Below are 27,955 nucleotides of genomic sequence, written 5' to 3' on the forward strand. Positions count from 1 at the left end.
TAGAGGAGGTTTAGACTGGACATAAGGAAGAAATCCTTCTCAGAAAGGGTGATCAGAGATTGGAAAGGGCTACCCAGGGAAGTGTGGAGTCACCATCCCTGGAGGTGTTTAAGGAAAGGTTGGATTCAATGATCTCAGAGGTTTTTTCCAACCTAATTGGAATGGTTATTCTCTGTGATTCTCTGTGATACTGTCATCTTTGGAGTCTGTCTAGTGGGGCTGTACAGAGACACCCAACGTGGAAAGAGTCTCCCTGTTGCCATTTTGGGAGGGATGAGAGTATCAGACTCATTCTTCATGTTAAAAAAGACATACCTGCTTCCAGTAAGTACAGGCCAGTATGTTCATTGCAATGGACTTCTAAGGGAAACCAATGCTCATTTCTAGCAAGACATTGGCACTAGCATTGTGTTTCTCATCAATGCAACAAAAAGAGCAGGCTAATACAGAGTAACCCAATAGGAGAATGCTTGTTCAGTTTTGTTTGAAGTATGATCTGCATCTGTCTCTTCAACATCTGTCCCCAGCAAGAGGTTTTCTACTCATTTGCTGCCTTTTCTCTCCCTATACAGTATCCTTCTCCATCTTGTGTCCTCTCACTTCTCCCCACTCCCCTTTCCCCTACCTGTATTTAAAAGACAATTTTATTTTTAAAATGACTGCTGAAAACATTTTTCTCCTACTGGATCCCTAGCAGCACAGCATGGTGACAAGATCTGCATGGCACATAGCACCAGACTTGAACCAGTCCTGCCTGTCCCCCAGATCCTGGAACTCGGAGGACAATACAAACCTGCTCAGTCCATGGCTCTGGCCATGGCTCAGCTCTGTGCTATTGCAGTCATATCTTCCTGACCAGCACTGTCCACCCACACATCCTGCACGTCAGACAATCTCCGCACTCACCCTTCACAATCTTGCAACAGATGAGACAGGAAACCTGCCTATGTGCCCCTTGTGCTTCTGTATCACAGACTGTACACCCTGCCTGCTCCCTGCATCTCAATTTTGTCACCTCTTCCACCTAAGCTTGGGGGTTTTTTCATGTGGCTATCTCCACTAAAAGCAACTAACATTTGTTTTGCAACTAAAATATCTCTCAGTCCTCCAGAATTTCATGCCAAACCCCACACCTCATTTGCACTCTCTCTATAGACGTGTCTACCTTTTCTGTTGTTTCTATCACAGGCTGCAAGGTTGTAAGAACAGACTTCTGCCTAAATTACAGGCATTCCTAAGTTAATTTTATTTAGTACTAGAGAAGCACATGCTTTTTATTAGATTTTTTTAAAGTTGTTTTAACTTAGAGAAAAATAACTCAATATTCATTAAAAAAAAAAAAAACAGCAGCTTAAAATGATTACTACCATGGGATCCAAAATATAGTATCAGCAAATACAACTGAAGTGCAAAAGGTAATAAGATTTATAAGCCTCTGTAATCAAAAAGATGGATCATCATGCTGAAAAAAATACCCAGCAAGTATATGTTTATCAGAGCTTTTGGAGGGCATGCTAGCTAAACCCTACAAGACTAATCATTTTCTTTTCCAAGAAAACAATTACCCTTAAACGTATGCATTTTCAGCAAAGCATGTCCATTTATATATTTGTTAAAGCAATTATATCCAAAATTACCTTTATACTCTACAATACAATTATATACTACTATTCCCTGAATGTGCCTGGATTTATCAAAGCATGGCTCAAATGGAAAGTTCTTCAGCTTCAAATATTAATCTGAATGTAACTCTTAAGATGCGTGAGAACAAGGCCTTTGTTGCAAAAACTCATTTGAAATTTTGTGGGGTTTTAAGAGAAAATAGACGTTGAGGCTTGTAAGCAAACTGGAATTCAGAAAACTACACTTGAATAGATAACTGCATACAGTGTCTGACAAGTTACGCTATACAGGAACATATACAGTGTTCACATGGAATCCTAAGAACTATCTATTTCTTAATCCCTATATTAAAGCCCATTTTTTTTTATCACTATTTATGGGTAACTTCTAGGAAACGCAGCCTAGAAATGTATAGAGCATAAATTATGTACTCATGCAGCTGAGGAACCATCACAAAAGGGAAGCTGTTCTAGAGCAGTGCCCTGAATTTCAGACTTTCAAGGACAGTTCCACAGAACTTTTATTCTATTTAAATAAAAAGTCTATTTTCTTATAGATAATTTCTCATTTAATACTAACATGAAAATAATACTTTAAAAAAAATACAACAAACCTTGTCAACAGCTCTTGCTCAATGTTTCCAATATCAAAAAAAGTAAGGGGTTAGAATAGGGCTTTGGCTAAAAAATGTGTCAGACTCAAAGCTTTGGCATAAGAAAAGTCAAGTCAGAAGCAATGTATTTTCAAACAAATTTGGAAAGGTTATATTATACATACATAGCTCATTTTTAGATTATGGAGAGGTAAAAAAGCTGTTTTCAACATGTGCTTTCAGTTCTCAAATGGAAATTCGTTGGGCTGCAGTTTAAAGCACAGACAAGACATAAGGCCCATATACTCCAAGGGTTACTACATTAAAAAATTTAGTTATCAGAAAAATCAGTAGAGTGGAAGTTTGACTGAGATTCCCTCTTTTGTCTCATCTCTTGAGTCTCTGAAGCTCCCCAAGGGCAGATCTGCACTTTGGCAAAAATCTCGAACGGTATTTTTCAGACAGGACACTCTGCAGAGTTTGAAACCTGAAGTCCCCTTACCCAACCCACTCCCCTGCTTAGGAATCTGACAAGGGCTAGGACAGATGTGACTAACACCAAATTAAGTGACCACAACCTATGCATTTTGCACTACTGCCCATGAGGCAGAGCTGCAGCAGTGCTGACACCACTGCACAGTCATGCAAAGGAACCTACTCAGGGTTAAAAACAAACCAAACTGCAGTGCAACAAGAAACATCTGCCACAGCCACTGGGTGCTTTGCTCCTGATGCTGAGACCTTGAGATGGGCCAACATCACCTGAACGCACCAGGAAGTGGCCAGTGGCTGCAGGGCCAGAGCCCAGGTGTACTCCAGAGCTCTACAAAAGGTACTGTGCTGCAGACTGGTGGAGGTGAGCAGGAGCGCCTGATTTAATGATGCATTTGTTCATTCTAAAGAGAACGGGCAAGTGTTTTGCCAGTTTTACACAGTTCAGCCTGAAACCCCCGCGCTACACCCCATGCCTGGCCTCACATTGCTACTTTTAGCCCATTAGACAGAGTTAAATGGCAGATATCGCTTGGCTTAAAAGGAAAAACTGATATATTAAAGACATTTCATTCCTGCAATACTATCTCTGTGTGGAAAATATAGGAAGTCCTGATAAACTTCAGTGGCAGCAAACATCAAAGAATTGGCTGCTGATAGCTCCAACTTCCCTCTGCTGGTGCTGAGCCTAAACGCATCTTCTTCCAATTTTTTTTCAGGGCCACTTTGCAAATATTTTCCTGGGCTATATTTCCTCTTTTATAGGAGACTGGGCTATATACCTGCTTATCTTTTTCTGCTTCTTTTTGTATAATCACTGATTTTCAAGAATTGTTGCTATGGGGGGAGAAATATTTCTGGGACTGCAAGAGCCATTCCAGGAAACAGAATTCTGTCAGTCTGTGCGGCCACATCACTACATTTCTGTGATGTTTCAACAGGCTGCTAGTAATGCTTCTAATTAGTTTAAAAGCAAACTGGAATGGAAACATCTCAGAGAAAATGGCTGAGGGTAAAGGTCAGTAGTCTCCTTCTAAGAAGTCTCTACAAAGCCTGAGATGTCACATGATATATTGATGACTGTTTTCTTCTGCAAAATTCCCCAGAGTCCCAGAGGTAGCTAACACACCATGATATAACAGCTGATGCCCTCCTCCAATTACATCTTTTATTAAGTCAGGCCATTTAATTAGTGTAGCTTGAAGGTCTGTAGCATTTAAACAAGTCTTTTTTTCTTTCCTTCATCTCTATCACCTTCCCTTTTTAAAAGGGATAATTTTTAGCAAAACACCTCAGTTGCTGCCATGTCCAGTTCAGTTGACCTTTTAAGGGCAAATCACCCCAGAAGATGCACAGCTCAGCAAATGCATCCAGCCCTGAAAAGAGACCACCAGAATACCAACCCACACTGAGATACTTTGTAGGGACACTCATCTAAGGACAAGCTCATAATACTCACAATAAGCTTATAATTCAATTTTGGTCTGCCTTCTCTTCTACCTTTTGAAACACACAAATTCATGCAAACCAAGTAAGTTCCTGTACATTCTTTACTCCTTTATAGAAATAAAGTTATATTATACATGTCAGGGAAAAAAAATCCTTTAGCTACTGGTGTGTGTTATTTGCCTGTCACAAGTAGCACTGATGCATTATAAGGCAATGGATTTAATAGAAGTGGCAAATTATTCTTGAAATAGATATCAAAGTTATCACCAGCCATAAAGCACTGGAGGAAAATGGGAAAATCCATGTCTTCTGTGCCAAAACTCCGAGCGGAAAGTGCCAGCTCTCTGCCTATCTAAATCCTAGTCCCATGGATGCTTGTTTCACATGGTGGCCAGAGGTAGTTTTAGGAGATTTCTGTGCAATTTAGGATTTACATCCAAAAGCCTTTTTAACAGATTAGTGGGAAGTTGTTAGCAAGGAAATCCAGTCATCTGTGAAGCGATGGGACACTTTCATGACTTTTTCTTCCTATAGTCATGACACTGTCCAGACAAAAAAAAAGGTACAAAAAAAATGTTTTCTCTGCCGTGTCTGAGCATGGGAAAAAGTGTAAAATGTTTCACTGGGTCTGAAGAAACAGGAATAACTGCCAGGAATGTTCCATGATGCTTATTTTCCAGCTTTGGATCCCAAACTTTCTGGACATGTCTCAACACTACCATCACACTAAATCTGTTTGACACATTAAGGGAAGAACCATTGAAGCTTCAGACTATGATCTGTAGGCAGAGCTACCACTAGGAAACCATGTCCAGGAAGTAAAAGCTTGCGAGCATTCTCATGTTCAAAGGAAAATTTTAGAAAGGATAGCCAGAAACTCCTTTTAAAACTAATTTGTACAGTTAATTTTGTCTTCAAGTCTCTTCTGAACTAATCACCAGATGCTGCCTTTCACTGGAATGCACGTCTTTTGCAGTAGATTTCATCTAGTAGTTGCAAAGGAGCAGTATCAGAACCAAGAGGAGTGTCTTTGCAAATTCAGTCCCTATGTAGGTGTAAGATCATTAACCACCAAGTAATGAGGAGTAGCTATACACAGATTGATGTAAACAAGTGCATACTTGGTTGAGCAGCTGCCAAATGTTGTCACAGTTATTGCAGTCAGGAAGATTTCTGGGAACAAAATGGGATCGGGGAAAGGTGTGAGAAAGCCTAAGAAAGTAACAGGAAAGCTCCCAAACAAGCTAACCCCCAAGGTGCTGTGAAGAACAGCATACAGGATTGGAAGAGAGGCTGAAAACTTGAAAGGTTAAAGATGGCAGCATAATTTATGCAGAAAGAAGCTCCCCAGGCTGTTGTCAGAACAGTCTGACTGACAGTGCTTTTGAAGAGGGACATCTCAGCAGGAACTGGGCTTTCCTACAAGCTTGGCCCTAGCTGCAGTCTTGGGCTGAATTTGTGGCACAGAGCATCACTCTGCAACACACCTACAAAACCTGCCAAACCAGAAAGGCCAAAATAGACACAGCAGTAGGACATCCTTAAGACAGGGTAAGGAGGGCCACTACTCCCCAACACCTCAACATGAAGCAACAGCTCCTAAGGTGTCCATGCTCTCTGAACACAGTAGGTAAACACTGCTTCGTTTAGGTATTAGGGCTTGTACTCAGATATCCGTTCCAGGGAGCTTTGGGATTTGTCCAAGTCTTGCCATCATTGCTACTCCCTCAAGCACATACCAGTCCATTGAAGTCAAATTCCTTAAAATCTGAAACGTTCTTGTCATGGTACTTACAGTTCTAAAGTTAATTTTATTCCTCTTCATAACCCTTAAAAAATTCTTCCTAATATTTCTTCTTTGGCTTATTTTCCTCTAACGCATCCCTCTCTTTCCTTCAACTCTCTGAAATATTCCTCTTCAGTATCTTCTTATTTAGGGATTTTTAAAATATATCCCCTGAAATTTTCTAATCAAAAGCACAGTCATACTACAATAACAATCAGAAATTTGTTATTGTGTGTATCTGAGAGCAAGTTCAGAACTTGCCTTGTCAGCCCAACAGCTGCTTTGCAGAGTGACATTACTTAAACTTGAAAATAGTGGCAGCACAGTTGTGGCGGTTTGGCCAAACTTAGAAATATATCCCCTGAGAGAAGCAGGCCGCAAACCACCCCTCCCCACCAGGTTGGGGAAAAATTGAATTTTCCTCGAAGGAAAGTGAAAGAGATAAAAACTATTTATTTAACAAACACACAGGAAAATAATAATAATGTTAAATAATATAATCTCTCACTGTGGAGAGAAAAACCTGGGAAAATTTTAGAGTCCTTTCGTAGTCTCTCTCTCTCCTCCTCCTTGGAGCTGGGACGGGGTGGTGGGCCCACCTCCAGGGCCAAGGCCTTGGTGGAAAGTCCTCCCAATGTATTCTGATGCTGAAACAGTCCAGCAGAGAAAAAGGGAAAAAAACGAAGTCCCAGGAAAAAAAGTTCAACTCTCCGGAGGAAAAGGAGCTGAAAAACTGGCCAAAAGCTGGCTGGAAAGCAAGCTGGCTGCTTCCTCACCCTCACTCTGCAGAAGCAGACAGACTTTATCTCTGTGTCCTTGGAACATGAAAACAAACTGCTTTGAAAAAGTACACTTTTCTCTCTCCCCTCTCAGGCTCAGTTTAAAGGCATAGAAAGGCATATATACTAATTTCTGGGCATAGTGCAGCAATAGGGAATACAACATCAAGTCACCCCAAGACAACAGTGAAGATTGCCAAACATGCTGAGAAACATTTTGAGATTTATCTGGGTAGATATGGTGGTATGAATATTGGCATCTGGTTGAGCAGACTGATAATGTTATATGGATAGTAATTCCTCTTTCCATTCTATTATCTCTGCTCTCCAAAGCTGAGAAACCCCTCTGAAAAGAACAAAACATTTTATCCTGTGGCACAAACCCAACACCTACCATTCCTGAAAAATTCCAGGATTTTGGCTAAGTATCAACCCTGTCAGGTCTTAGCTCCTAACTCACCTCTGCCCAGAAAAAATTCTTACAGGCTATTTTTCCTCCTTTTTAGGAGGTATATAAAACACAGACTCAGGTGTACCACTCTAGAGACATAATAGCAGGACAGGATGAAAGACACAAGGGACACCTGGCCCCACTTACATAAAGTACCCAAAGACAAGGGTGTTGCCATAAACATCAGCTCTCTGTGCATTTTAGCATGACAGCATTATAGTTCAAACAGAATGAGATTGTGATGACATGTCAGAACCAGGCCAGCAAGAGAAAAGGCATTAGATTAGCTGCAATTTTGCTAAAGCCACATTAGGACACACTCTTCCTTTTCCATCTTCAGATGGACACAGTCACAAAATGGAACATGAGTGGCAGCAAGACACACCAGAGTTTGGAAATCCCTTCCTGGGGCCAGGTCAGCCCAGGGCAAGGTCTCACAGATGGGCTCCACATCAGCCCTCTCCTGAGCTCTGCCCTAAAGATCTTGACAGCCACATTCAACTCTGACAGCACAGAGGCAGGATTAATATTTTACCATCTCATGTGGAGACAAAATCTAGCCTGGCTTATAAATACATTATTGAAAAACATGTTCTCTATGCTGGCAGAAAAAGAGCCAATGTTTGGCAAATCAACTTGAAAGGCCTGTCCTAAAATGACCTGAGCAGTGAAACCCAAAACACTGCTCCAGCTGCTTACTGGCACTGCAACCATGGTTGCTGGCATGGCTTCAAACCAGCCCAGAGACTCAGGAGAAAGCCCAGCATTTGTTGAACCCAATGATCCTACGGGTCTTTTCTATCCTGAATGATTCTATAATTCTGTGATTTGGGAAGAGCATCGAGTGAGTTGCCCTCACCATTGCTGCTCATTCAAAGGAGGAGGGAACAGTGCCATGTTTTAGTTTGTTTTGCATAGTGTGACTGCCTCTGGCGTCTATTGAGAGCTAGCATAACTTTAAAAAGGAACTGTCAATGCAAACAAACAAATAAAATCAGACAGAGAATAGATGGTAATGCAAGAGGAAAAACTTGTGTCCCAAGTATCACCAAAATAATAGTTAAACATGATGGCTGCTAAAACCAGTAGCATAATATATAATCTTTTGTTAAATGAATACTAAAACAAGATCCACTAAACAAAAACAATGTACTGCTTTGGCAAATTCCTTTCTCTTAGAGAACAGATATACAAACTCTCTCACATGGCCTTTACCCAAGAGTGTCCTTGCAGCTCTTACCAGGATATGATGAGAAATAGCAGGGGTATAGGCAATGGGAGACCAGTTTTACAAAGACAGTACAGACACAAGGCAGAGTGCTATTCTAATTTTTAGTTCTATCTGTATTGCAGGACTTGCAACTGAAAACAAGGAAGAAAAGTACAGCTTACATGTTTGTAGCACCCTCGAGGGAAACAGCAGAATAAATTACAAATGCTGGTCAGCCAAGGTTATAGGTTCCCCAGAAACAGGTGACGGTGGTGCAACCAGGAAATGCCTAGCCTAGCTGAACAGCCAGATATGGCATTACCATATCCCATAGAGCCTGCAAAGTAAAATACACGTAGGGTCATAGAATGATTCAAAATGGAAAACACCTTGGTATGTCATATAGTTAAAACAGAGACAACATTTGGCCTTGCAACACCACATGACCATATTCACGATGAGAAATATTTAAGTGTCATATCCAATATAGAAGTCATATGTTATAAATTAATCATATCTGCTAAGATGAACAGAAAAGTGACAAGATAGTATTTAGATGAGCTACTGTAGCTGGTTCGGTTTGTAACCAGGCAGAAACACCAATTTAGTGTAGTGGTTTGGTCCAAAATACTCATTACTATTTACCTTCTGTGAGATAAGAATTAGGAGAAAAGCCAAGAAGGCACCAAACTTGAAAGAATATAAGGAAGTTTATTAACAGATCTAAAAGAGGGAAAAAGAAAAAATAAAATCATACCACACCTTCAGAACTCTTCTCCTCCCCCCCCACCTTTCTCCCTTCTCCCTCTGACAATGTAAAACAACCCTTGAGATGTTCAGTCTGTTTACCACTTCCGTAATAACCTTGTTCAGTCCATTTAGGAAGAGGAGTCTCTCTTGCCCATGCTATGGAGAAATTATTATGAGACAACCGCCCGGGTTGGTTCTCTGCTCGCATCATGTGAGAGTCCCTTCCCCCCACTTGCAGCTTTTCCCACAACTGCTTTCGAGGGTCCACTCTTGAATTACTGGGGTACAATTTTAAGGTTGAGCCATTCAGAAAAAAAAGTTCTCTTCACCCATCTCTGGGAGCATTTCATCTCTAAGAACAGAGGCCCTCCTCCTTCCCTGGGAGCAAAGGGTCCTCCTCATCTTCATCTCCAGGACTATCTCTGGGACTATCTCTAGGAACAGAGATCTTCCCCTTCCCATGTGGAGTAAGAGTCCTCATCGCTTCCATCACTCCCTGTTCAAACTTCTCATCAAATTACAGCTGCTTCAGCATCTGCCTACCTCAGCGCAGGTGCTTTTGCTCACAAGTACAAGCTGAACGCTCCACCCCCCATGCCTTCATGAAATTACAACAGGTACTCTGATACATCATAGCTTCACAACAGAATTTCAGCTTTAAGCATCTCCTCTTTCTCTTCCCTCAGGTTTTCAGCTCCTCACAGCACTAAAAGGGTTAATCTCACCCAGGCCTTGCAGCTGGAATGTCACTTATTGCTGTTGCTCACATGATCTTTGCTGGACAGCGGTGCAGCTTTTGGCTGAATCGTGGCCGCACTGGAGAGGGGGAGCTGGGCCGCTCCATCTGCACAGAGCAGGGCTATGGGCGGTTCTGCAGGTGGAACAGGGCCCATCGGCTCCAGGATGGCCGTGGCCTGGCCCAGCCTGACCCGAGCAAGGCCTGGGCCGGGCCCGCTGGCCCCACACAGGGCCCGCAGCCACCTGTCCCAGTGCCAGAAACAAGAGAGAGCTCTGCCCAGGGTTTGTCTATTCTGAATGTGGATCACAGAGGCGGTCACAATTTTAAGTGGCTTAAAAAATTGTCCATATTCAAACTAGGCAGCTGATAGGTTCTGTCAGGTCACAGAGGAGCTGTAACAACCCCTTTGCAAGAACATCACTTCCGGGACTATGCTTTGCTGACCCATGACAGCTACCTACTTAATGAATGAAGACTAGAGAATTACGTGCCTTGTGAAAGACAAGTTCTGGTTCTCCAAATCAGTTGCCCCAATGTCATTTCCACATCCGTCACAGGCAGAATCACTGTTTGGATTAACAGGAGGAACCTTCCCACTGAGACATCACACAACAGCCTAAGGACAAGGGATTTCTTTTCCAAAACTATCCTTGACTTCCATCTTGGTGCATTGGTGCCCGATGTTGCCCATACAAGTCTAGCATTCAGGCTACTATTATTTGCACCTGTGTCCCAGTCTTCTGCAGAGATATATCAAAAGCAGGAAACAAAACCAGAACAGTTTTTCCTTCTATCATTATGTATTCTATACTCTTTGCCCTGGAATCTCCTTCAAAAATGGAATCTTTACCAATTCATTTATACTGGTTTGCAATCAAAGACTCTTATTTTCATGTTTATGAAAAGTCATGAATAAGAAGCTTCAGAGTTATCCAATACAGACATCCTGTAACCTGGACAAATTTCTCCGCAACCTCATTTTACTTTAATGTCAATATACTTAAGACTTATATGATATTTGGCAAATTATGTTGCTCATTTAAAAATTTAATAATAAGTAACCACACCAAGAAAATCCATAACATAACTGACTAAAGTCTCTAAAAGCCTTATCTCATAGAAGTATGTTTCCAACAAATATGTGTTTTCATAAATCTTCATTAATCCTCAATGTTGGTGCTCCTAGAATAGAGGAGACCAATCAAAAAATAAAAAAAAAGTGGTTATTATAGTTTGCATTAGGAAGGAAAGAAGTTCCAGTGGGACAGGGACTATGTTATTATGAGAACTGAATCATTCGACTGATTTCAACTAGTATAGAAATTAACTTTGGCTTCATGGTGCAATGTCCTTTGACAAATGTTCAAACCAATGGAGAGTGGGATTACATTTAAGAAAAAACCCTTACCAACAATATCAGTGGTTTCCAATGGGCCAGTCCACATAGATAATATCAAAACTGCTATCAGTGGTCTCCAAAACAACCTACAAATAAAAACTTACTAACTTTCTTTTAGCCCTTAGTGCTCTTCATTTAGTCCCATCACTCATGACGGATCCAAGGACAAGGACAAAGAGCAATGAACACACTTTTGGTTTGGTTTGGTTTGGTTTTTGGTTTGGTTTGGTTTGGTTTGGTTTGGTTTGGTTTGAAGGTCCCATCCTGCAAGAGAAACTGGAATTTGGACTGGTTAATCTCTGGAGGGTCCTGTGAAAAAATTGAGCCACTACCACCACCCTTTCTGTCTTTTTCTATATAGTTAGTATCATTTTGATTCAAAAATATGTTACTTATAGTTGTACATTTCTCCAAATGGGGTATAGCCATCGCTTTTAACATAGTAAAATAAACAACAGCTGTTCGAGAGGAGTTATCTGCTGAAAGGTACACAGGCTAATGTACACGTTCTTAATTTGGTGTACATACATGGAAAGCAAATAGAGAAGGTTTACACATGGACTTCGTTAAAATTTCTGGGTAAGCAGAGCACCTGAAGTGATACATGCAAAGATGAAAAAAAGCTGGTTAGCTTAAACTGGGAATTTTTTGGCGCAGGGAAAAATGGTTTGATTTGAAATGGAGTCATTCATTGTAAAGGAAGTGCCTCAGGGAGATACAATGGGAATTAACAGGGGGAGGAGCTACATTCAAGTGCAGTTTAGTGTCCCAGGGAATGTATACACATCCTTACCCAAGCATGTAGTTAAGTGCCTCTGTCTCCCCAAATGAAGACAGGTATTGATGGGACAGGTGGAAGTTAAGAGATCTCAGTGGAAATGGCGCAGAAGTACCAATGGAGAGATCCATCATTGCAGCTGCTGTTACTGCTGCAGCTGCTGTGATAAAAATAGGGAATGAGGAACAGATTTATGTACATTTCTGTTGCATAAATCTTAACATTCCTTTTTTGATAACTTAAGCTCCAGAACTGGTTGGATCCGAAATGTGCCTGCATGGTGATCTCAACACAGCTCACCCATAAACTGGAGGTTGGTGGAGGGTTAGAAAGCAAAGTCCTACAGAGTTACATAGTGGCAGCACTACAGCCCAGTGCAGACCCTAGTCAAGGCAAGCAGTGTTGGTACTGAGTAGCTGGAGCCATGTCCAGGCTGGCTGGGCTCGGCTGGGAAGGCTTCACAGTCCCTCACAGGCAAGGACAGACAACACAGTGTGTGACATGAGACAGAGCCTCTTCTGCAAGCACAAAAATTGAGCCCAGATAGGGAAAATACATACAAATGTATTTAAATGGTGGAAATTATTTTTCTTGTTATACCTTTTTTTTTTTTTTTTTGAGAGACAGAAAGAGAGAGACTATTTAAAGAGAGTATGGTTTTTAACTGGTGATAATAGCTCCCTGCTGATAAAAGCTATCTGTGGCATACTGAGCAGATGGCAAAAAGTAACAACAATCTGTTTCTCCTTATGTATCCACCATAGCAGCTTAGAAAGCTGGTACAGGTGAAATTTAAATATATTTTTTCTTGTTTGTCCTTTTCTCCCCCTTCCTCTTCCCAACACACTGCACAATTAATTCCATCCCTCTAATGATCTATACATTATTTCCAACCACATACAAATGAAATTACAAGCTGAAGAAAGAACATAAAAAAGAAGCCAAGAAAAAAGAAAAAGAAAGAAAGGGGGTTGGGAGAGGAAATTGTATGTACATAGAGTGTGCCTGCTGTTTCTCAGCTGGGAAATAGAGGAAGAAGACAATGTACAATTTATTCCATAAATTGAATTATCTTCCCTCTTCTCACATCACAGTTGTTCATAGACACACCAGTAACTGCAGATACACTGTGTAAATACATCACAATCCACCAGTTCACTGAGATTCATTCACCTCAGATTGTTGCAAAAAGTCCAGTGCATGGTCAGCCATGCCAGAATCTCTCTAGCAATGATTCCTGACCTACAGCTGGTTTGTTTGTAATACAGCAAGGAGTCTTCCAACAAACCTCCCACATAAGTGCAACATACACTGTGAAGAAAATAAAATGGCTGAAACTAAGTAGAAGAAATAATTTAAAACTGGAAACATCACCTTTTTTAGCCCTTGGAAAAACACTGACTTGAGAACAACACTATGTAAAAAGAGTCCTTGGACTTCCTTAAAGCTAGGAATTCCTTCAAATTAAAAAATCCCAATGAATAAAAACCCCAAACCTGGACAGAAAAAAAAAGTGATGTAAATGAAGTGCTGTTTCTCCCTTTCCAGGGTATGGCTTCACTTTTATCAGCAAAAAGAAGCCTGTTCACGTAGAGAATCTCTGAGCCATTTGCAGAGAGAAGGAGGGACTTTTTTGGCCTGCTTTCTAGTACCTTACAACATCTATCTGCTGCAAAAGGTACTGAAGAGCACCTTTAAGTATTTGAAATATGTCATGATAGGTATCTGAAAAAAGTTATGTGCATATCATGCAAGTCTGGTCTTTATAAAGCAATTCAGAGGACGTCTCTTAAAGGCAGAACAACCTTTTAATCTGCCCTAGATTTTACCAGAGAAATATCCTATATCCCAAACTTTGCAAGTTGCTGGAAAATAGAAAAATATTGAGAAAGAGCACAAGGAAGGAAACAGCTTGAACGTTGGTTGATGTCTCAAAAAACTTATCCAGGTGCTTGCTGTCAGCAGAATTTAGTTTTTACACCCCAGTCATGAGGCAAGAGCTTGACTTTGGGAGTAGAGTATAGACAGAAAGGATGGGGTGAGAAGAAGAGCAGGGGAAACCCTGAGGAGAAGGGGTCAGAATGCCTTCATTGTCCCATTGGCAGAACCATGTCTGCTCACCTACACATGTCTCTGGCTTGCACAAATCAGGATGCATGACAATGGCTCAGTTATGCAGGCAGCACTGCGGGCTCTAACAGCCAATGCTTCCCCCATCCTTAGAGCCAGGTCCCACTTGGTTACACACGATATCCAGTGATAGGACTCAAACTGGGAAGAACTTCAAGTGTGTAACTATATTTTTGCTACAGTCTTAGGTATGAAAAGGTTTTCTCACAGTGGAGTAATAGCAACACCCTAATCCCAAACTGTAAAAGTGTTTCAGTGAACTATGGCCTGTGGAAACAACCCAGTATTGCAGTGTTACTATACCAAGTAATAGTGACACACAAAATTAAACTCATCTACCAGAAATTTAAACACCTAAAGCACTACTCATGCTTGACCACTTTCACTTGTTTTCCCCTGCTACGGATAAAAAGAGCTCAAAGTGACCTGCTGAGATGTGGACATGCACCTGTGCTTGTGTACGGTTCACCAGACAAGTGCTGCTCATTTGATGATGATGCTGCAGCAGTCAACATAAACATAATTTGCCTGATCTAACGTTATGTGCCAAACAATCCTCATGAAAAAATATACAGGTAGTGATTAAGCACAGCTAATACTTTTCTAAGTATTTTCAAATAAAGACAGTACTGATCTGACATCACTGAAGGCAGTGCAGTGAGTTATGAAGGGATGGGAGTTCTATCCTTTCAAAGACACAATTCTCAGAGAAGGTGATTATTACCTTAGAAATTATATATGTTAAAGCTTTTCCGTGGCATGTGTTTTTGCACAAAACACAGTTCTGTCTGCAGCGCAAGTTTTAATGGCTCGCATTGTATTCGTCATCAAGGCAGGAAGAAAAATATGCAATTCCTCTTTGGTAGACAGAAAACAAAAGTCAGTGATGGCACATATGTTTTCTTTCCAGTTTCAGATAGTTGAGTCATTTCTGAGTTTTTAATACATTTATCTGCTGTCTGGTTTTAGAATCTTTGTGGGGAGCACGAGGGATAAGGAGATCAACTTGTAGTAAGAAAAATTCACCTACCTATATTATTAGGTGATGACAAGGGAATAGAATGGAAGGAGTCACATTTGTCAAATTTAAATACATTTTTAAAATTAAATTATGTATTTTCTACTCAAGAATTTAAAGAATTGCAAAAGTCTTCTATTATGCAGAGATTCTGCCTCAGTGCATGGGGTGAAATTGTACCTGCTACTTGCTCCTTAAATTCAAAGAAAAGTCCTTGAGAAAAATCCTGCTAATGTGGATTTTGAAAGGAAATTTGAGAGATATTGACATTGCCCATCTTCCTGCTTGATGCACTCAGAAGAGCCAGGTTTGCAAAGAAAGACATTCACCACTTTCTGCATCCTCACTTAGGGAGAGGAGGCAAAATATCAACAAGGATATTTGAAAAATGTGGCTGTCCTGTAAGTGGGTTACAGTGGGTGGGAAAGTGGGGATGTGGTTTGAGGAGGAAAAAGATCCACAAACTCACTGTATTATTGATGTGGATAAGCACAGACTGACATGATGAAAAGCATGTGCGCACTGTGGAAAAAAAGCCACCATCATGTCCCATTTTTTGCAGCTCATTAATCTGAGAACAAAAATGTTTAGGTTAGTCAAAAAGAAAACAAAATCCTACTCACAGAAAGTAAAAGGATGGAAAAAGATTAAAAAGCTTTTTCAGAACTTCATAGTTCAGTGAACTACGCATTTTTCAAGAACAAACCATGAACTGAAGACATACAGGCAAGTTTCAGTTGTGTTATTTATGAATCCAAATTGTTCCTGAGCATGCTCATTTATAAATTTCATGTCTTCCAGTAAAATGTTTTGGACCCCAGAATGAATGATCCTTTTGATTTATTTTTGTCATTACTGCAAACCTGATATAGTCTGCTTATCTACTTTGAAGCTTCCTTAGGACTAATTAGCTGTCTCACTTCACTGTCTCAAAACCCCTTGTTTTGTCTTCCTTTCAGGATTTTCTAAATGACTAGAAAGAGCACAAAAGCCAGGAAGAGAGATAAGACTTTAGAAGGCTATAAAAACAGTGAAAGTCATTAAACCTGTTAATCAACACACTACATGCACATGGGGGAAATTATTTTTGATAACATTGTGGTAATTTTCCCAGAAAATGAAAGAACTTAAAGTGGGATATACATGTTCATATTAATAAATATAGTCTTTGTAATTAGAATCTGCTCCTATAGCACTTAGTTATGCCCCTGTAAGACTGACCCATTGTCCACCACGTGCAATGGGACTACACCTATCACAATGTTAACCCCATAATTTGGATGTAGATAAAAGCAAGGACAGGGCCTATTTAGGTCATTGGACAACTCATTTATTCAAAACTGAAGGACACATTTGAATCACAGACAAGTTTATGAGTCATGTCTAAGAGCCTGCTTTTATGGATCAAGATCATCAACTCATACATGGAGCGCTCCCTAGAAAATTCAGAGTTTAACAGCCACATTGATAAGCATACTTCCTGCTGGATGAGACAAAACAGACTTTTCATCTAATTTATTACATAGTTTTCCAGAGACCTTTCACAATCTCTATGACTTAGAAAAATGAAGCAAATGATTTTTGTGAAGAAGAGCTCCGTGTAAAAGCTAGCTGTCTCAGCCTATAAGAGGAATTAATACTCCTAAATTGCAGGGGATGCCTGAGATTATTTTTTTCCATGAAGCAGGATCAAATTCTTGTTACAGCAAAGTTTTCCAAAGACAAACTATTCCCACATAAAATCTCAGCTTTGCTGGCAAGGAGAACACTGGTTCCCAACACAGTTTAAAATAATTTCACTCTAGCTGAGTCCCAAAACAGGGTCTCACCTAACACCAGTACCACTGAACAGACTGTAAGAGCTGTTGTCCACTCCAGGGTCTTAACACATCAACTAGAAAACAAGAATATTGCATGCATTTTTAACTTTTATTTAAATATATATATATAGGTTTCTTAAATCCTTCATTATATTTTTGTATTTTGATGATTGATTACCAAAATAATTATTAATCATCTATAGATTTTAATATTTTATTTTACAGCTAAAATCACTACTGCTCAGCTTATGGGAACATGAATAAAAATGGGAAAGAGTATTTCATTCAGGGGCTCTCTAATATTTTAAACAGAAATTAAAGGGAGAATTGAGAACTTTAGCAAGATCGTCATGATGAACATGGTAGATGGTCTGTAATTAAAAATGGAGCCTGACAACTGACTTCAGGTGGCTACTGAGTACTCAATGTTATATATTTTTATGAAGATATTGGGTCTGCGCCGAAACTAGAGGAAGAGTCTTCAGAATTGCCTCAAAGTTATAAAAGCACAGATCTCTAAACAAAAAGAAAAATGAAATGAAGTGCAATTGAACACATTTCTACACCCATGGAAAAGGGAAACCACCTGAAAATTACTGATATGTAATTGTATTTCACGTTCACTTTCCCTCTCAATTCATATTCCTCTCTTCAAAAGTCCTTATATAAAAATACATGAAATCTGGAGCTGACAGCTTAGCGCATTTGCCCATTTTTGTCCTCAAAGCAGTGGATTCTTTTCCTTTCCATCCCTGTCTCAGAGTGATAGTGCCAGCGTGTGGGTGCTCAAGCAGTATTATCACTAGTTTAGCCCTTTAAAATAACATTTCTGGTGTATAAACAAGCAAATAAAGAAACAAAATAACAGGTAATTGTTTCTCTTGCCACTGTGTGCTACAGCAGCTTCCTCTTTGACAGAGCCCATACTGAGTGGCTGTGCCTCAGGCTTGGATGGATGGGTTTCTGTTCATAATTTCATCCTTCTGTGAGTTGGATTAAATTACTGACAGTTAACAGTCAGAAGGATTTTCAACCACTGTAAGATTAGAACAGACATGGTCAAAAAGGGTTTCTTTTGTGTTCTCTTCCTTTTCATGACCTATTAGGTATGCAAACTTCTTCCAGAGTAATAACTCTCTAGCATTAGATTGCAAATTTTGCTGCAGGTGTTGACTACTCTACTAATGGATTATAACTCATGAAACTACTTCTTTTTCTGATGCAAGGAAATATTACAAAAACAGTCAAAAAAATCCCAAACCCTGCTAAGCACAATCCAAGTTGTGCAAAGCTGTAGTCTCCAAACCATAGAAAGGCTTGCACTCCTGCAGCATGCCTGCAGCTTATTGCCTGCCAATAGTCCCAACAACTGCAGTGAAACTATTTGTAATCTTAGAATAGAAAAGGTAGGCAAGTGCTCTGCTGGACTGGAATGAAAGTATTCCTCACATCAGAAAACAGGGCTGTAAACTCATGCCAACTGCATTACATGCTTGAAGGTCTAAAGAGTCCTCAAAGCACTGAAAAGCATTGTCAAGTGAACTAGGGTCAGCTCAGGGTTTGAAGACCAAACCAAGCATAACTTAATTTCTTTTACTCAGGCTTTCTCTGGAGCAAATTCAACCAAAAGTCACTCAGGATATTTCATACAGCAGATAAAATGCAACAGTAAGAATTAATCTATCATTTCATTCAAGTTAGTTGGAGAATTTATTTATACCTGTTCTGTGATATAAATTAACTACCTTCAAGCTCTCTTCCATCCATGAGCTCAAAAAGACCTTGTGAGAGATGAGAGGACTCTGATCACCATTCCTCAGTCCATTTAAGGAAAACAAAATCCTTTGTGCACCAGGGCAGTTTAATCAAGGGTATTAACGTCCCGGATCACTGAAAACACTCCAGCAAAGGAATAAAAAAGCTCTCAACCCAAATTCGGAATTCAGGTATTTTTTTGGGAACCAGTTGCAAATAAAAGGATTTTAGAGTGGGCTGAAACACAGTTGTATTCATCTGTGTGCTGCCAAGAGAAACAGAGGAAAACAAAGAAAGCCTGAAAGAATTGAAATAAATCCAAGAGCATGAGCAGACAGTCCCAATGAGCAGAAGCCTGGCTGAAAGCAGAGAGCTGAGTTGCATGTAGAGAAACATCCCTGTGCATCTGCGTCACCTGAAGGCCATGAGGATTTGCTAAGTGGCAGCACGCAGTGCCAAGAAGAAACTCCCTGAGCACGTCCCGTGTCTCAGGCTGGCAAAGGTGAATGGGCCTTTGTCATAACAGAGCTTTCTAGGGCAGCTAATTAGCATCTATTGTGCAAGTTCTGTTTAAACTGTTGCCTCTGCAAATGTGGTTTCTTCCCTACAGGACACAGGTGGCCCAATATATTCCTGTTCCCACGTGTGGCATTTCAACCTTGAGAAACTGCCTCATCTGCAGCAGCAAGCAGGGAGCTGCTGTCAGAAGAGACCTTCGCTATTGACTGTAGCAGTTAGTAACATCCTGACAGCAATTCATTGAGTCCACAGGACTCAACTATTCCTACAGGCAGACCACAAAATATCCCCTATTCCAATCCAGAACTGGTGATCTTACAAGTCTACTGCACAAAAATAAGCCAAATTTTCCTGTGACTATTGCTTCCATTTTGATAGTTGGGATTAAAAAGTGAGCAAATTTGAAGCCCTTGGGAGGAGCAGGAGCTGAAGTAACACTATTATCCGAGGGATGGGTTCAGTTTTTACAGGCTGTGACTCTTTTAAGAGGTTGCATCATGTCAAACTGCTGCTGAGGAAAGCAAGTAAAGGAGAGAGAAGCAGTGCTAAAGGCCACAGATGACATACATCTACCTGGCTGGCCAAGCTGCCAGGAAGCCTCATGAAAAATTGTTACTTCATGTTGTCACTTGGGTTAATTTGCGACAGTTTCCTGAAGAAAACAGAATAGAAAAAAAGTAGAGCTTACAAGAACTAAAATGTTCAGCATTTATAGGCAGTGGGCACCCTGTTGCTACTGTGAGCAGGAGCTGGGTGAGTCTCAAGAGCAGCCCCAAACAGATTAACACTACACAGACTTCCTTTCTATCAAAACTACCAGCAGAAAATGATTTTCAAGTTAACAGGCACTTAATAAAATGAAATAGGTGCATCAAGACACCCATGAAAAATTACTCAGTATTTAATGTCTTTCATGGGGATTATTTCAGTGAATTATTTCACAAATTGATCCTCTGTTCCACAGTTTTATCCAAATATCAGTCTCTGAATATCTTAGAGGAGTTTTCTACTGAGTTGTTTCCTCAGAAGTGTGTGTGTTCGACGCAACAATCCATGGATGTCAATTTCAAAAGGCAAAATTTTTAACAAAGCACATGGAAGCATCAAGATGTCTTTTGTGCATACAGATAAACTCAGTTTACTTGCTAGAAAATAAAAAATATAATTAAAAGGATGTTCCTTCCTGTGTTTTCATAAGGACCAAAGTAGCAAAGCTACATGCAGAGGCATGGAGGAGCTGGGCTACTGTCTTGGGGTGACTTTATGATGTGTATATCCCATTATCGCTGCCCTATGCCCAGAAATTAATTTTTGTGCCTTTCTATGCCTTTAAACTGAGCCTGAGAGGGGGAAGGAAAAACTGAGCAAAATTTTTTCAAAGCAGTTTGCAGCTTGTTCAAGGTCACACAGAGATAGCAGTTTTTTTCCAGCTGCGGCAGGGGAGGGAAGAGGCACCTGGCTAGCTGCTTTCCAGTCAGCTTTTGGCCAGTTGTTCAGCTTCTTTTTCTCTGGAGAGACTCTGAGAGTTGAACTTTTTTCCTTCCCTGGAATTTTGGATTTCCTCCCTTTTCTGCTGGACTGCTTCAACATCAGAGCACATCAGGAGGACTTTCCACTGGGCACAGAGGGCCGGGCTCTGGGCCAAGCCCCAGCTCTGAGAAGACCAAAGGGAGAACTCTAACACTTTCCCAGGTTTTTTCTCCACAGTGAGAGATTTTATTATTTAGCATTATCATCCTTTTCCCGTGTGTTTGTTAAATAAATAGTCTTTATCTCCTTCACTTTCCTTTGAGGAAAATTTATTTTTCCCGAACCTGGTGGGGGAGGGATGGTTGTGACCTTCCTTCTCTCAGAGGATATATTTCTAAATTTGGCCAAACTGGAACAAATTTACCGTGAGGCACAGGGTAGGTCTCCAACCATCCAGTGGTGGCTTCTACCATCGTGAGCACATAGCGCTTGCCTTGATGTGTTTGAGGCAGTTTGATTACAGCTATGCCTCTTGCAGGGGGATTACACAGCACCAACACCTTTCCAGCCCCTCACTGCTGAGAGCCTATTCACCAGAACAGCCCCTTCACCAGACCTGTTCTACTGAAGTGCTCAAATCAGCAGCAGTGTGATACAATTGCTAAAGGTTTCTTTTTCTCCCCTGCTCCTGGACATCTTCTGTCTGAGAATTTCCACATGCACAAAGCCCCCATCTCAAAGCCCCCGTTCCTTGCCAGCAACATAAAGGACATACCTCATGCTGCATTTCCCCCACAGGAGAAAGCTCAGGGGGTCTCACAGGCTTTAAGAAAGCCTCTGAGAGGACATATGCAGGATGGGACTGCCAGATCCTGCACAGAGTGATGGATCACTTACTCCCTCATTAGGAGGGAGGTGACTGTGTCACTCCTGCACTCTCCAACACCACAAAATACAGGGTTGTTCCCACCCTGTGTCCACCCATTCTAGGATGACACAGTGACCAGCTGGGAGGGATTGCAAGAGGTAATTTCATTTTCCTTTTTGCCCAGGGCAGGATGCTGATGACGTTCCTGGCGAGTGCTTGTTCAACCAGTCCCTAAAAACCCCCACCACATGCCCAGGCATTTTGTCTCACAACATCTACAGCCCAGTGCAGGAGTGCCACTACTTCTTGCTCTATTCTCTGCAAACCAGACTGTCTGTTTCCTTTCTCTTGGAGTTTGAATGCATACCCCCACCCTTTCAGAAAAACCTGAACAATCTCAAGGCATTGCACCTTCCCAAAGATTTTTTCCTGTGGCTGTTGCTCTCACAACCAAATGGCCAGGGATTCTGTTCCTGAAAAATTTCAGACTTCTACTGTCCACCTAATTTATATTTCTATCTTGGTACAGGTGATTCACACAGCCTTGCCTTGCTGCTGTTAAAGAGCTGATATCAGGAGCATCAGAGCCTTCCCCAAGTTCCTCTGGCAGAGCAGGACGTCATTTCTACCAGAAACCACATTTCAGGAACAAAACTTTTACCTCTTCAAAGGAGCCAGTGCTTCCCATAACACCCAAACTGCAGCAATCCCAAGGGGCTACCAATTCTAAGTGCTCTGGGCATTAGGAAGCAATGCAGACCTGTTCTTTTTCTCTTCCAGCATTCATACACCCTTGGGATGAGGCTGAACCAACACAAAAACAGAACGATATTCTAGCTCCCCAGGAAAGGAGGAGACACTTTCCCAGAAAGAGCAACACAAAATACACTTTTGCATCCACAACAGAAGAGCTCCACATGCACAATTGACATTAAAAAGGCTAACTGAGGAGTGTCTGAGAAAATACTGCAAGGTCTTGACCATGAAACTCTACAAAGAAAAGAAAAAGAGACCAAAAAATCCATAAATAAAAAAGGTCAAAAGGGACTCTTGCCTTAGGGATTTAAAACATGTTAAAATGGAAGCCCCAGGGTCACACTGTCTTAATTCCTTAATGTTTCACAGGAAATAAATTTATGATAATATTTTCCTGAAGACAGTTCATTATTCTGAGCTTATTAAAAATCAATAGTCAGGAAGACTCCACTGCTATGCTGCCTTCTGTATACTAATTAAATCCTTTAACTGCATTCAGACAGAATAATTACACACTCCAGGATGCATGAGTGCCTTGTTAGAGCTTTCTCCTCTGCCTTACAGTTTCCCAGGGTGCTATAGTCTCATTTCTAGCCATTTCTATCAGTCCAACAAACGTCCAGAGCAGAGTATTATTTCTCCTGCAACAATTATAGTCCTATCTAGGGTATCTTGACCAAAATCAGACTGCTTTTAGAAAAGCACATTTTTATTAAAAAGAGAGCTTTTTTTCTCCTTAGGATAAAAAGAAGAATCTGCATCCTAATCAAATATGAAATAACCTCATATAAACTTTACCTTTCAGGGAATTTAGAGCTTGAGTGTTTTGTTTTTGTGGAGGTATTGCAGGTGGAAGAACAGCTTATTATGCCTCAGACATCTGATTTTAACATAAAATGCTCTAAATAAAGTACTAAAGTGTACTAAATAAAACCCTGTACTTTCACTTTCTCTGGTATGAGTAAACAGTTTTCCCTCCTGGTCATCTGCCTGCCTGGATTCAGTCACACAAAAAGAACACCAAAAAGCACAGTGCAGTTTTTTATCTTCATTTCTGATATATTTAACAAACATTGGCTGCTCTACTTACAAGCTTCCGCAGAGATGCGTCATGGCTATATTATTTAAACAGAAAATTCATAGATTGAAGCAAATGTGTATTCCATCAGTAACCTCAAATTGCAGTAGCCAAAGAATGACAACAAAATGAAAATTTTAAGAAAAAGCTAAGGCTTAATTTGCTCACCACGTCTGCTAGCAAATTGCTAATATTACTTGTAGTCTCCATTCTCATAGCGGCTGCAAAGAGACATCATTTCAAAGTAAACTCTTCTGATCATATTGGGCTGACTCATGACTAAGCACAGCTGAAAGGGCTCACCCCTTGTCCTGGCAGGATAACTTTTGGGTCTGTGAGTTTAAACAGACCAGCCTCATTACGAAGCTGAACACTCATCTCTAGCCCTCAATTAACTTGGCCAGCAAAGTAGAAAGAATTGAGGTTAGAGAAAGCCTTTCTGGAGACAGCACCATCCTAGAGAGCTTATACTGCCTGCAGAATAGCACTGCTCCCTTTCTTTGTTAATCTCTCCTTACTGGAGCAGTAGTAAAATCTCAACTCCATTGCTGTTACACTGGGCAGGAAGACACCCAGCAGCTGCTCAGTGCTTCTTGTAGTTGTACTTCACCATTCCTGAAGACCCAGTATTGTACAGATGCAGCATTAATAACTTGACCCTGTCTGAGGAACTAGCATCCCATACCACCCCTTTGTGGCAAGAATCAAAGAGTAGGGACTCAGAGGAAGACCCAAGAGGGAGAGCTGTAGGCAATGATTGCATCACTCCAACTTCCATTCAAGTCACACTCATGAAACAGGTCTGCTTCTGTTTGTTGGGGGGTCATTTGTAGTGAAATTACCTAACACCTAGGATACTGACCTTTCTGGTGGAGAAAGTTGACTGTTTACCCGAGCATAGTTTTTACACTGCCCAAGAAGTAGTTCATCCTCTTGCTTATTGTACTAAGGAAAGCACACATGGGGCTGGGCTGCTGCCCCATCACTATTGAAGGCCTGGGGTTGTGCTCTGCATTGCTCAGGGCCCAAAACAGTCCTGCTGTAGCCAGTGAGCAGCACAAATAAAGAAAAAGGTGATAAAGAGGAGAAAATATGCTGACGTAAGCCTCTGCTGTCTGAATGTTAGGTAATATTTCAGCCTCTGGAAAATGCTGTCTCTTACTTGGTCTTTTTGTAAGTTTCTGACACTGAAGGAGGCAGTTTATCACCTGCCTCCCTCCCTCCCTCTGCTCCAGTAAGGTAAAGCTAACTTTACTTTCAAAGATTATCAAATTGATACATATCTAATAAATCTGTGAATGTTTTCAGCTTATGCTTGCATTTGCAATCTTCTACTTCTGTTTTAGATGCCAAAAGGAGCTTTTTGAGCTGTACAACTTAGGCTAGTAAAATATACCACCACCACTGCAGTTCTTTACTGAGAGCCTCATTCATCTGAATTCCACTGGCATTGAGCCTTGTTCTCTCTTCTTTTGGGTCACAGCTCAAGTAAGGCCTTTGTTTGAGTAACCTTCAGTGAAATGAAAAAATCCTGAGTTAAGCAGAACCTTCTGCAAAGCCCTTAAATCTATTGGCAGTTTGAAATGACAGGTGTGCAGCCCTCTCAGTTCTTGTGCTCACTGCTTGCTAGCAATGCGTTAACAGCCTGAATGATCACTATAGGCCTTGAATGTTGTCCTTTAAAAATCCATTGCAGCTGGGGTGACTTTGGTCTGATGTGTTAAACTACTTGTCACCCTGCTATGGTTCACAAGTTGGGAATTTCTGAGAGCTGAACAGTAAAATATAGAGCAGATGAGCTGCTAGTTTTGTGTAAATGTTGGGGCATGTGTATAAATACATTTAGTCACCAAGAGGGAAGAAAAAATTGAGAGAGAAGGTAGCTTTTCATTCTCCACTGTGTAGCTGTAATACGTATCATGTGTTACACGTGCTGTCTGGCACTTGTCTTCTCAGAGGAGAACAGCAAAGGTAACTGTTTTTAGGGCCTTGGCAGCTACAAGAGCCCAGGGCTCTGCTCAGACCCCTGTTCCAGCCTGTGAGCTCACAGCTGCCTGGATCTCAGAAAACTGCAGCCAGTAGCAGCATTAGTCACAGATAATGGGATCAACTTACAGGATGCTGTTTCCTGAGGTGTGTGTGATTGCATCTGCACAAACAGCTGAGCATTATGCCAGTGCTGGTTTGGAGTTGTCTGCCATGCTGGCATAGCTTTGCATCTGAGCCAGAAAGCTGCTCCACAGCCCTGCTTTCTCGTGGGCTGCGCTTCATTTTGGTGACTGGAGCTGGCTTATGTTTGTCTTTCTAGCAAGCGGCAGAGAGGCATTCAGACCTGTCTGCACTTGTTGGAGTAGATGGATGTGCCCTATGGCTGTGACTGAATCTTTTCCCTATAAGCCTCGTTTGGTCAGATTAAAAAGAACTGTTTTCTTACGTGGAGCTCTGCTTTGTTCTTTTAGCTTAAGATAAAATCTGGTTTTGGAGTAGGCTAGCTGAGAGTCCCTCCACTTGTAGAGCCAGTTCCTCTGCTTGATCCCCTCTTCATGTCCTGTGCAAGTCTTTAAATGGAATTTCAGTGCACTTAACAGTACACTAACACAAGGCTTCCTAAGTAAGTTAAACTGGTGTAATGCTACCTTGGTCCAAATAGCAGAGGGATTATGAACCAGCTCTTGTAAAAGTCATGTTTCTAGGTTTGGTTTCAGTGAATCCACAGACCTCTTTTTAATTCCTGTTTTGTAACATTTCTCCTTCTTCAGAGTCTCAGCAGTGCAGCTCCAGGAAGGCTGACTGGGCATGATCTGCCATGTAGGCTGCCTGCAACAGTGGGAGCTGCCAAATAACCTACATAAAGCTTTTCACAGATGGCTTATGTTAAACTTCACGGATATATTAAAATAGGAATCAATGGATTCAGACCTGTAGGGTGATGTAGTAAGTGGCCTAATTGTGATGTTGGGAATCATATGGTGGATGCATCATCTTTGGTGGATAAAGACTGGAAGGCAATGACGAGTGCAGTTGCCCCGTGTCCTTAGGGTAACCTTCCCAGGTAGCCTGAGCCATTTGCTCCAATATATAGCTGCTAAACGGGATCCTTGAGCCTGGCTGCTCTGTGTGCATATCCAAACAGAAGCCAATGTCTCTCTTCTGTTGCCTTTTTTTCAGTTTCTCAAAACCAAGTAAACTTCCAGGACTGTGACATTTCCTTTGCCACTGAAATACAGCTGCCTCTGACAAGTTCATTTCACGTGCTTAACTGAAGTGTGAAGGTGGAGCTAGAGTGCTATTTCTTTTCATTTCATATTTGTAAACTTTTTTTGTATTCATTGATGTTACATTCTCTGGCATTATATTTTTTATTTTCTGAAATTAGAGTTTGACACTGCATTGTATGTATTTCACCATCATCTGTCCCAGACCTGCGGTGTAATGCATGTAAGACATTGTTCAGGCAAGTCATGCCAGCAAAGTACAAGCATATCATACCACTGTAAACTAGTCATCAGTCTGTCATTGCAGAAACACTGATGATGGTTTTCAACTAGCTCCTGGATGAAAAATATTGTACCTTTACAAGGAGAATACATCAGCCCAGTACATTGTTACAGTTTGGTAGGTGAAGTTGAATAACCCCAAAACTGAAGGAACTGCACTGTTTTCTTCATCCACTACTTTGTGTGTAAGGAATGTCCAGAACACTGAAAAGACACCAGCTCAGGGAGAATTTTAATAGGGAAAACTCATGAGCCAACATATTTAAAGTGCCAATGAAGAATAAATTTAAGCTGAGATTGTAAATGAAAAATCCACCACAAAAGCTAGTATGTGTATACTTACGGGGAATTTTGTTGGGATAGGATTACTTTACTCTCTTACAGATAAGACAGTCTAATTGGCTGCAAGAAGTCAATTCTTCAGTTACACCCTCTTATTTTAAAATCTTCAGCTCTTGTGGTTTCTTTTTCTGTCTTTGATATATTACTTGAGGGACCAATTTTGCCAACTCAGTTCACTTCCCTAAAAAGGATGTTTACTTTGGCTTCCTTTTGCCCAGTTGGAGAAAACTACACATCACTTTAAGCCGTAGCACATTTTTCTTCCCATATCAAGTTGTCTCTGTGGCAGAATCTTTTGTAAAGTGGCACATGTGCAAGGGTCAGGTCTGGGAAGAGACTCTGCAAGGGTCTGAGTGTGAAGTCATGGCAAAGATGATTGTGATTCACATGGCACGGAATGTCTTTGTGTACATGACCGTGATCCTCTCCCTGGCAAAATACTCTTTCAGGACAATTTTCTTACAGTTTTTTATTCTAAAAGTTTAGAAGACAATTTACTCAGCAGTATGTGTAAGTGCTCTCTGGGAAGGCAGAACAACATCATGACTTCACAGACTTAAAGCCTACCAGCATTATGATCACCTTCTCTGACTGCTGTAAAGGAGGGGAAACATTTATCCAGTGGTTCCTGATTTGGTCTCATATCTTCCGGCT

At 41.0% G+C, this 27,955-nt stretch overlaps 1 long non-coding RNA gene across 2 annotated transcripts in view; it reads right to left on the bottom strand.

The window, feature by feature from the left end:
- The window catches only part of LOC109144088, a 55,648-nt gene extending 31,896 nt beyond the window's left edge, over window positions 1–23,752 (bottom strand). The window contains exons 1-2 of one of the 2 annotated variants that reach the window (XR_002044592.3): window positions 23,631–23,752; window positions 8,565–8,719 (exon numbers count right to left, since the gene is read on the bottom strand). This is a non-coding gene — a long non-coding RNA (uncharacterized LOC109144088). The remainder of the gene's footprint in view (window positions 1–8,564; window positions 8,720–23,630) is intronic. The other variant, XR_002044593.3, reaches the window with a different exon arrangement.
- Between the last annotated feature and the right edge of the window lie 4,203 nt (window positions 23,753–27,955).

Source organism: Corvus cornix, chromosome Z, assembly GCF_000738735.6.
Source record: "Corvus cornix cornix isolate S_Up_H32 chromosome Z, ASM73873v5, whole genome shotgun sequence".
In the NCBI taxonomy this organism is placed as follows: Eukaryota; Metazoa; Chordata; class Aves; order Passeriformes; family Corvidae; genus Corvus; species Corvus cornix.